The 11,795-nt window shown below is 39.9% G+C and overlaps 1 long non-coding RNA gene across 1 annotated transcript; it reads left to right on the top strand.

Annotated features, from left to right (window-relative positions):
- Positions 1–1,046: 1,046 nt before the first annotated feature.
- LOC141985922 (uncharacterized) lies at positions 1,047–4,470 on the top strand. The gene is made up of 3 exons (XR_012639063.1): positions 1,047–1,428; positions 3,118–3,165; positions 4,173–4,470. It is a non-coding gene; the product is annotated as an uncharacterized LOC141985922 (long non-coding RNA).
- The last annotated feature ends 7,325 nt before the right edge of the window (positions 4,471–11,795 follow it).

Genomic DNA, 11,795 nt, shown 5'->3' on the forward strand with positions numbered 1-11,795 from the left:
TCCCCTGCATAAAGGAATCTCCATACCCGGGGCTGTCACAGAGGTTTCCTGCTATAGGTTTAACCCAGGCCAGGTCTTTCTCTCCTGGAGTAAAGCCAGATGCATATATAATCCACAAGCATACACATGAGTTTTTACTCTGCACCCTGTAAATATAGTGTACGGGAAGCAAACTCAAAGCTTATAGAGACAGAGTGTCCTTAATAGCTACTTGAAAATCAGCTCCTCCTTTACATAAACTAGTTTAAATGGTCTTGTTTGAGCCTGATGGTAGCAGTTGCTGTGTTATAGCATACACAATTCTTTATTGTTTATAGGACTTTGCTTAACATGTAATGGTTTTAAGTTTTATGCTAAGCTCTAAAGCTTCTTATATTTGTTCCATTACAAAACCAAAGATCAGACCTGATACAGTAAGTTAATAATATTTTCATTCAAGAAAGTGCATTACAAACACAGTAAATGAAGCCTTGCCATGCTATTGTGAAGTAGTTAATTATTATATCCACTGTATACTTGGATAGGCTAAATCACAAAGAAGTTAAGTGATTTAGCTATGGACATCGAACAAATCAGTGGCCAAAACAGCTATAAAACTCAGGGATCGTGTCTCCCAGTTGTCTGGTCTCTTAATGCACACTTCCTCAAGAGAGGGACTTCATTTAATCTGAGGACTTGTCTACACGGCTCTACAGCGTGGACTAGAGGAGTGTGAGTTGCAGTGCACACTAATGTGTTTTGCTGTAAATGTTTGTCTAGACCCTGCTAGTGTGAACTAAAAGGTACCTAGTTCACGTTAACACATGTTCCATGTTAGTGTCCTGAGGACATGGTAGGGTGAACAAGGTAACTTTTAGTTCATGCTAGGACAGTCTCCACTGTTGAGTTTAACTGCTCAGCTGACCTTGCAGGCTACACGCTGCAGATGCGCTCCTGCCCGGAGTAAACAGGAGGTACTGGATCTCCTGGGTCAGTGGGGAGGAAGAGGCTGTGCAAGCACAGCTCCGATTCAGCCATAGAAAAGTGGATATCTATGAGCAGATTGCTCGGGGAACACAGGAGAAGGGCTGCAACAGTGCTGCGTGAAAGCCAAGAAGACGCAGCAGATGTACAAGAAGGCCAGGGAGGCCAACAATTGATCTCACGCTGAGTTGCAGCCCTGCATTTTCAAAGAGCTGCAAGCCATCCTCGGCGGAGACCTCACCACCTTCCCCAGAGCACTGTGGATACTGCCGAGAAGCCTGAGTCACAGACCCCTGCTGTGAACAGCGAGGAGGAGGAGGCAGACAAGAGGAGAAGGAGTATGGGGAGCAAGCAACTGGGGGATCCAGCTGTGCAGCGAGCCAGGACATGTATTGACTCCACCGCAATCCAGCTAGTCCCGACAATCGAGTATGGGCAAGTCTGATACATGGGAAGGAACCTCTTGTAAGTATGCAGTTTGCTTTGAAATTACAGGGATGGAACCCCCAAAGCAGCAGGACCCATCTGCTAATTTACTTTTTTACTTATACTAGAAGAGGTAGTGAAACAAATAAATGAAATATGTCAATCTTACCAACATTGACCAAAAAAATCCTGTTGAATTAACATTACTGCATCCTTTATTACAGGATTTGGGCTACTCATCATACCCACGTGTTTTATTAATTTATTAAAGTTTAGAAAACATTAACATAGTCTTCTACAGAAGCAACCATTTATTTTCACAAAAGCCCTAGGCAACAGACATTAGAGTAAAGGTGTACAGATGGGGTGCTTCAACTTTTTCCACAGTGTGGACCACATTTTAATGGAGATTTGCTAGTGAACTGCCTCTATTCACAGTTATGTGACATCCTCATAGCAACTACAGAAACTGCTAAGATGGAAAAATACTAGAAGCCTATTTTGTGTACTTTAACTCTACAATGGAATATGTGTGTGTCGTTTTTGGGAAAAAAGTTTGCTGCAAAGAGAGTCTGCAGAATATAAAGGCAGCTAGAAGCAAGGAGCAGAAGCCCTCATCATGTGACCAGTGAGCTCTCTGCAGACCACCAATGGGTTCATGGACCACAGTCCAAGAACAATTACAGTAAAGACATACAAAATAGAGTTCAAGCAGCCGACTGCAGTCAGAATTCAGTGACGATCATAGATTTAGTGTCAGATTTTCAAAAAAGTGCTCAGCATCTCCAAACAGAGACAGGTTTTCATGAGAACTCTGCTCCCATTTAGTCTAATTGAAATGGCTTGATTTTAAAAACTGCTCAGCACCTCCCCCACCACTCACAATGGGAGCTGCTGTATGCTAAGCACTTCTGAAAACCTGGCCTTTACAGCATGGAAGGAGCCTTCTGCCTCAAACATACCTAAGTGAAATATTAAAATGAGGAAAGTCATTGATTGTTGAAGTCTATCTCTTCTAGAAAAAAGAGAAAGGGAAAAGAGATAAATGTAATCTTCAGTAACAACGAATTTTAAGAATTAAATGGGTTTGTACATTCTTAATATTTCTATTCTAAACTGCCATCTAAATAGATGGTACCTGTTTGCACCTCTTCTATGAAATCAGACTTTTGTCTACTACTGAACAATAGTACACATGCTAGAAAAAGGATAAAAAAGTTATTAGGGCACTTAAAATGAGCATGAAAGGCTTATACTGGGGTTTAGAGAGACAAGGTGGGTGAGGTAATATCTTTTATTGGACCAAAGTTTGTCGCTGAGAAAGGCAAGCTTTCTACCTTACACACAGCTCTTCTACAGGTCTTATGACAGGGGTTATTAGAAAAAAAGACATATTGCCTCTTTTTGCATAGGAAATAACCAGGTTTTGTCTAGGTCAAGGGTCAGTTTTATTGGGTCAAGAAATGAGGAGTTGGGCAGTGTAAAACAACAACATTTTATCATGTAAAAAGCACGAAAATAAAAGCGTCTCCTTAATATCAAAGCAGTTCTCAAAGTCAGTCATTATAAAAATAAAGTGAACCTCTCTCATGATTTAGCCTTTGCTGCCATCCTGTGGCCATTTAATTTGATTGATTTAAAGCTACAGCAATTTTAATAGAATTTCCATCAGTTTTCTTACTTCTTCTATAAATGAGTATTTTTATTTATTTTTACTTTGTTATTCAGATAAACGTATTTGGATTCATGGGCTACAGAGACTGGAAAATGAGTAAGGTAACATCTTTTATTTAAATATGATCAACACATCCAACTAGGAGACTGAAAAACAAAACATTAAAAAAATGAATCATTGTTTCAGACAAAGGTTGTTATGTGGACTAACACTGTAATTTTTTGAAATGTTCATACCACGTCTATCCACACTATGTTGGAGATACTACAACACACAAAGTGACAAGTCAAGATAACAGACAATTAGCATTCATCTCTAAAAGTGTCTCGATAGCACACATTTAGTGCTGGGGAAAAAAAGGGAATAAGGAAAAGATCTTTGGGGTAAAATTATCTGGAATTCATTGTGTTGTTTCTAGGATAACATTTTTAATCACAATCCAACTTCTGAGTAATTGAAATGCTCCTAAAATGGCTTTAGATGTGTTAAACATAATTGTAGGAAGACACATTTACTAATTCATAAGAGTAGAATTGCTTCTTTTGTTGATGTCTATTGACGTACAAGTTTAACTCTTCTCCAACATCAAAACCATTCCTGATGGCACGCTGTCAGCTGAGACTATTGGTTATTATACAAAACATGCTCAGTTTATTGTTACCTCTTCTTGCACCCACCTCCAGTTGTCTGTCTCATCTTCTGATTTCATCTTATTATACACTTACATTGTAAATTCTCTGGGGTAAAGACTGTCTTTTTACTAGTTGTTTGCATCTAGTCCAATGTGGTCCTGATCCCGGATTGGGGCCCTGAGGCACTATTGCAATATGAAGAATGATAATTACTTCTGCAATGGAAAGAATAGTGACCTCAAGCTAATATATAACATTATCAGACTAGTCTATATGTTGATTTTATCTGTTTGTTGTGCCTCTGAAGGGCACATGACTGAGCTTTAAGGCCCATTAATAGGGCTGTCTATTTAACAGGGAGGAATCAATCATTCAAAAATTTCAAAGAGGAGAGGGTAGTGCTGACTAGCGAGGCCTGATATATAAGCTGGTTGCAAACCAAACTTATGATGCGACATGTTGTTTCCTGCCTGTAGACGGAAGAGACTTCCTGTACACTGAAGTGCAGCTTGACGAATTTGAAGAAAAGAGTTCTATAATTGAAGAATGGCTATTGACCCTGTATAACATCAGACAGGAGGAGGAGTTCTTGGACAACGGGATTCAGGTAGCACCTCTAACAAGAAAAGGAAGTGGCAACAAGAGTACAGTAGAGAACAGACATTAGAAAGGCAGATTGGCAGTTTGTTACTACATGAGGAAAGGGAAACAGGAGGCATTTTACACAGCTAGAGGCAGAAGATGAGAGGTCTGTGACCACCAAAGGAAAGAGAACCAGGAGAAATTCTGCTCACCTACAGGTATCTAATCGTTAGCAGGTACTCAGTGTGCAGCTGCAGGGAATGTCTCTAAAGTTTCAAGTGAGGAAAGGAACGGGGATCTGCATAGGACACACTTGAGGATGGATATCTGTGCCCAATCCACAAGGATGTTGAACATGCACAAGAGCAAACAGATTATCATTACTGGAAACTCACTGTTAAGAAGAATGGACAGGACATTCTTCAAGTGGCAGAAGTCAGCAAGATGATGTGCTGTCATTCTGGAGCATTGACAAGACACATCTTTGCAAGTTTGGATGGGATCCTGAACACGGCGTGCCAAGATCCACTGGTTTTGGTACACATTGGCAGAAAAACATGGCTTCAAGTGAAAATTGTACAGTATAAAAGGAAATTTGCGTGAAATATTTATTAGTAGTAAAATACCATCGGTGAGTTACAGACAGGTCTGAAGACAAGATCTGTGTCCCAAAGTGCTTAAAATCTAAGGGATCAATACAACAAAGTGCTGAGAATTGAAGGTACCCACTACTTTGTGTGATCAGGCCTCAAATAAGTCATTTATACACTGTAGGTCTAACCTTGCAAGCCCTACTCACACCCATGGTCAAGTGAATTGTTCCACAGAAGTCAATTGGAACTACTCAAGTATGGTAAGGGTTCAGAGGATTGGCCCTAAATAAGGACATTTATAATTAGTGATGAACAATTCTTTAGTGGCAGGGGATCACATAGGTGTCCTATACAGACTTCACTATTTGGGGAAAGAATAATTTAGACCAACTTTTAATCAACTTTGGTGTTCTGGGATAGTTTCAAAAGCCGATGTAAAATTTCAAACTTATTAAGCTGTAACCAAGTGCTCTCATCCCACTGCCGAGACGCTGTATCTGTTTAATAGGTTTCTATGTTATAGTATATTGCTGTAATCTTTATAGTTGTCCTGGAACTAGTACAAGGTTTTATTTGTAGAATGTGTATAAATTTGTCACTTCTCAGTGGTGTCAGATCTCAGTGGTCATGCTCAATACAAAATAATGTTCTAATACAGTTAGCGTAGAAACTCAAATGTTAAATCTTGAGAAAAAAATATCATTTTCTCTTCTGTGAGCTAGCCATTATTTTAGGAATTAAAATGTTCTATTCTTTAACACTTTTTGTAAGATTCACTACCTAAGGAGACTTGTTCAGTGCATTTTCCTGGCAATAAAATGTCTCAGCCGGTTAGCCGAATTTTTATAGCACAACTGCAGATTACCTCTTCCTAGGAGCTTCTCGCCTTCACACACAACAAGGGCAAGGTCTGTGTACGTGCAAAATTAGTCCACTAAAGATTTTTTAAAGTGATATAATCCTTCAAAAAGAAAAATGAAAGGAATAAAATGAAGAATGAAAAATTGAATTCTAAAATAATAAGAAAAAAATCACTTTGAGGAGCAGGAAGTGGATTTTCCCCATGCACCAACTTGAGACAGATATACTGGTATGCAGAAAAAGATCTTTAAAACTCACCCTACCCTCATTAATCTTAGTTTTCATTATAAATGTATATTGTTGCCACTTGTACACTAAAAATGCATTATTGATCAAATTGCAGGCAACATGTCTATCCAATAACTCTTTGCATAAGATCTTTGGCTTTGTGATGGGGTGAACTGACCTGCACAATCTGTTGATAGGCTTTTCTTTGGTGTTCATTACCATCGTATCTGAGTGTCTCACAAACATTCAGTAATTTATCCTTGCAACATTTGTGAGAGGTAGGGAAGGATTATTATCCCAATTGTGGGAACTGAAGCAAAGAGAAGTTAAGTGATATGCCCATGGTCACACAGGAAGTCTGTGGCAGAATTAGGAATTAAACCAGATCTCTTCAGTCACTAACCACAAGAAGAAAAGGAGGACTTGTGGCACCTTAGAGACTAACAAATTTATTTGAGCATAAGCTTTCGTGAGCTACAGCTCACTTCATTGTAGCTCACGAAAGCTTATGCTCAAATAAATTTGTTAGTCTCTAAGGTGCCACAAGTCCTCCTTTTCTTTTTGCGGATACAGACTAACACGGGTGCTACTCTGAAACCTGTAGCCACAAGACTCTCTCTTGTACTTTTTCCAAGAGAGAGTAAATTTGATTCAGAAGCTGGAATTGGTGCAGAGGCTGGTTGCAGAACATTATCACAGGATGACTGGCCAGCTCCACCTGTGCTATACTTAGCTTGCCTCCCCAAGTGGAGAAATGAGCAAAGTCACATGACAGGCAGGTCGTGTGGCTAAATCAGTCCTTCTGGCATGGAGAGTGTGGTAGAAGGGAGGATCCAAGTAGGGTGCCCTGCGAGCAGGTGTTCTATAAAGATCAGCAAGAGACTGAGCAGGGACAAGGAGGAGTGAAAGACTCTTCTGGAACTGAAGACAAACCCACAGAAAGAAGGGACTGTGCCCAGATTGAGGGTGGGGGACAGAAGATTGTTTTGTGTTTAATTTAGACTTGGATACCATGGAAGGGGTGAACTTTTTTTTTTGACTTAGCCAGATGACCAAGTCACTGTACCCAAGTCACTCTGTCAATCAAATTAAGCCAGAAGGTTGAAAGTTCCAACCTATATGAATGGAAACTGACACACGGGTAGCCTAGAACCACACTGGGTAGGCAGTACTGAAACAGGCATCTTATAAAGGGAACATGACACTTGTTCTCCAGGATCTGCATTGGTTACCGGGCAGCTACCAGATAGATTTTAAGGTGTCAGTTTTGAACTACAAAGCCCTAAATGACCTGGAACCACCCAACCTGAGAGACCACCTCTCTTTGCCACAGTTGCAATCAGCAAAAATGCTGATGCTACATTTGCATGAGTATAATAGAGAGGTCAGCCCCCCCAAATATATTTGTACCAAATCTTGCCTCTTGGGCTTCAACCATGGAAATCAGTGATAAAAATGTCCCCAGCTGTATAACTGAGTGGAGTAGAAGGGAATTACACATTAGCTCAGTTGCTCTCCTAAAAGCAGAAGGCCCATTTGTATGTAAGAGGTTAACAATCGTTATCCCTTTTAAACACCAGGGATAGAGACATATCACCTCCAAGTCTAGGGTATAATTCTTGTTAACTTCTGGTTGAGGATGAGTGTGGTTGCTCTGATGCACAGTATCAAAGGGATTTAGTGTTTTATGGGGCCAATTAAGACTCTCAGAATTGCCTCATTGAATGTACTGTATACAATGACTTACTTCCTGGATTTCCTCTCCTCTAGTTCCATCCTAGACCCTCTGTAATCCAGTTTCTGCCTTATGCACTTCCCTGAAACATCCCTCACTTAAGACTCTAATGACAACTTGTTGGCCAAAGTTCAGAAGCTGTATTCTATCTTCATCCTCTTTGACCTATCAGCTGCCTTCAGCTGCCTCAGCTTTTGGGACTCTGTCTTTTTCTGGTTCTCCTCCTACCTCTCTAATCAGTCCTTCATTGATTAGTTTTCCTTACCCTACCCCCCAACAACTTTCTGTGGGGGTTACACAGGGCTCCATCCTTGCCTTCCCCTTGTTCTTTTCCATCTACATCTTGCTACTGGACAATCTCTTTGTAAACACAACTTCAGCTATCATCTTTATGCAGATCTACATCTCCAATCCAGACTTTTCTTCTGTCCAAACTAAAATCTTGGCCCGCATCTCTGACACATCCTTTAAACTCAACATGAAAGCAGAAGCTTTCAATTTTTCCCTCTTCAGTTATAGTGGATAACACTACCATCATTCTTGTCACTCAGGACCATAACTTGGGTATTGTCTTTGACTGCTCTCTCTTTAGTTCCTCACATCCAGTCCATTTCTAAATCTTGTCATTTCTTCCTGCACAACATATCTAAGACCCAGCTTTTCCTCTCCATCCACATAGCTAAAACTCTTATCCAGGCATTCATCACCTTGTGTCTCAATTACTGCAACCTCTGCTTCTCTGGCCTTGGTAAGTTCCATTTTCCCCCACTCTTTCAAACTGCTGCTGCATAGATCACTTCCTGACTAGTTGATTGACAAACAGCACACCTGTCATACTAATCACTATTGTCTCACTGTTCCCTTGTGTTTGTTTGTTGTATGCACCTGCTGTCTCTTGGCTTATAGTTAGATTGTAAGCTCTTTGAGGTAGAGATCCTCTTTTGTTACATGTTTGTACAATGCCTAGCACAGTGGGGTCCTGATTCCTGATTGGGGGGGTCTGAGGAGCTACCACAATACAAATAAATAATGAAAAGAAGCTGGGAACAATGTCATTGAAACAGCAAAGACAGAAATGTACTAGACTGAAAACTTGACCACGGAGCTGCATTTTGGCTAGAGCCCTAAACTGGAGCTGTGTGTATGTCAGCTTTGCCAGAGCTTCTGCTTTCCTATCCATCTTTGTTCAAAGTAATAACAGGAACTCTTTAGAACTATTTGCATATTGTATACAAAATAGATTGGAAAAGAATATCCTTGAGCTAAGCCCATTCACTTGAATCCCAACAAGGAATTAACCCCTCCAGAAAGCCATACTTATCTTGACTGCCCAAAAGCCAGGACAGTAGCTATTAGTTTAGCTTTTGGAGCTGCAGCTGACGGCTATCAGACTAAGCAACAGAAGTTGTCATCATTACTTACCAAGTAAGTCTTTCTTTTTCACTCTCTCTCTCTGTCACCATCCAGGCAATTGAACAGTGTATGTGCTGACTTTTAAATTAATAATACATTGTGAAAGGGCATAGAAGCTACAGTAGCTGCTTTAAAAGAAGAAAAGGAATTAAATTACAAAAGAGTAATTCAAAGTCAAAAAACGGCTCTTGAAAGTCACTTATGAGATTGGGTTAAGGCTCAAATTACTGATGACTGTATATGTTAATGTAATATTTTGGCTCATGCATGTGTAGATTGGGTGAAAGTATGCTATTAAAATGTACTGACACTGCACAATTGCTAGAGCAAGACTAACTAGGCCAAAGGGGAAATTTTAAAAATATTTGAACTACTGTATCAAAAGTTTAGTGGAAGTCTAGAAGAGCAAAAATGCAGGGACTTTGAAGGTGGATCTCATTGGCATCAGTATTTTGCAAACAAATAAAAAACCCTACATTTCCAAAGAGAGAGAAGTGCTAATAAAAAGGGTATAATATATTCAAAAAATTCAAACACTAGTGAGTTTCAGAACTAAAAATAAAAGCCTTGTGATGGTCAGTTAGCTGTGCTGGACCCCAGGTGCTTCCAAGCCCACTGAGTCTGAGCAGTGTTCAGACACTATCTCTAGTTCTGGCCTCTCAGGTGCACTGTGGGGTGCAGATGCTCTCTGGTACCTCTTCAATGGGAAGTAGGACCCCACAGTCTAACTGTCCTTGTCTTGGGCACCAGTGCTGAACCCTCCAAGTCTCTCCAATAACTTATGTACACTATCTCCAGAGCTCCACCCTTGTGGGTAGTCTGAATTCTATTTTAACTCTTCAAGGACCATGTGACAGTTAAAGCAAAGCACAAAAGTTTTACAAGGACACACACACACACACACACACACACTTCCCCATAGACAACACAAGAGAGTTACAGATCTATGGAAAAACAACAAACACCTCAAGGCAGTTCCCTCCCTCAGAGCCCTCACCTCCCCTGAGAGTCTTTTGGGTCCTGGTCAGTGTCTTTCAGAAAGGCCAGCTACCTCTACTCAGCCTTCTAGCTCTGGCCACGATCTGGCCACCTGGCCACCTTTAAAAGCAGGGGCTGACACCATTTCCAGCTTCTCTTCTTATGCTGGGATTTCCAGTCTCCAGCTCCGTAGTAAGAATGCTGACAGATGGGCATTAAAAGTCAATGTCTCTGTTTGTAGCCTATGGTACTGCCCAGATAGCGGCAGTGTTGATGATTTCATGATGGCCCTCTTTTAGTTCTCTAGACAGTCTGTTTTATGTCTCATTGTGGAAGTTCTAATCCACACTGAAATTTATAATCATAAATAGTGTTCATAAAATCAAATGGAAATCATAAATTTACATAGAACTATTCCCCAGACAGTCACAGAAGGAACTAGACACTTTTTATGGTGTCACATAAATATTTTTAAATATCCATATAATCATCCTTACCTTCAATTTTTGCTTGTTGTAGCATGTTTTAACTAGTCAAAAAACTTTATCTTTCTTAATTTCTTGAAAGCAAACTACTAGGAAGGTATTTGGCCCATTGTGCTTTAATGTGTCAAGTCATATTACTGCGACTCCATTTATATTAAGACTAATGGAGTTACTGTGACATGCTTGACCAGGCATTCAGCTGTGATGTGTCAGAGTGTCACCCCTCTGCTAAACTATATAATTTATTTGTTAACTGGCTCAGATTGTGTGTTTCTTCTTATTCTGCCTTATTCAATGCTGTTAACATTTCAATGGAAATAGTGAGCATTTGAAGTTAAAAATACTTATTCTGCTCTCTCAAAATTAACTAAATAAGAGTTTTCATCTCTATACACGTCCAGAGATAAAACTTCATTAAGCAAAAGACTTTTGCCAATTGCTCTGAGCTAGATTTCAAACATGCTACATAAAAATGACAATTATACAATGCTAAGTACTGACAGATAACAGACGATGATATCAAAGATCAATTCTGCAATTGTCTACAAACTCTGATGGATAATTTCCCCAAGCATGACACCTGGTTAGTAATGGGGGACTTCAATGCTAATGTAGGGTATGTCAACAACTGAGTAGAGAAAGTAATGGGGAAATGTAGTTTATGTTCCTAAAATCAGGATATGATAAAAGACTGGGAGTACTGTGCCTGCTATCAGGGCTCCTAACTGATGGAACACTATGGATATCTTTGTGCGGGAATAAAGTAACTTGTAGTTCCCCAGAGTCATGAGGAACCAGACTGACCATCTTTGTATTGAATGAAAATGTAGATCAGTTCTCCAGGATGTCAGAGCATACTGAAGAGCTGACATTGGAAGTGACCATCATTTGTGCGTGGCAAGATTGAAGATCAAAACTCAAAAACACAAAAATCCTCTCTCCTTCAAAGCACTAAAAAAATTGACGGCAAAATAGACAAGACATTACAGCAGCAATTTCAAATTGAACTGAAGAACAGACTGCAGATGTTATAGCATTTAGATCCACCACAGGAAAACAATATTGACATGTCATGGTCCTTTCTGTGTGACAGTATCATAGATGCTGCAATTACAATATGAATAAGTGGGACATGTAGGATGTGTGAAAGAAGAAATATGTCACTAAAAAGCACAATTTAGATGTTATCAAACTCTTTTTGAAAAAGATCGCAGGAGGCTTTCA

Source organism: Natator depressus, chromosome 4 (genome assembly GCF_965152275.1).
Source record: "Natator depressus isolate rNatDep1 chromosome 4, rNatDep2.hap1, whole genome shotgun sequence".
In the NCBI taxonomy this organism is placed as follows: Eukaryota; Metazoa; Chordata; order Testudines; family Cheloniidae; genus Natator; species Natator depressus.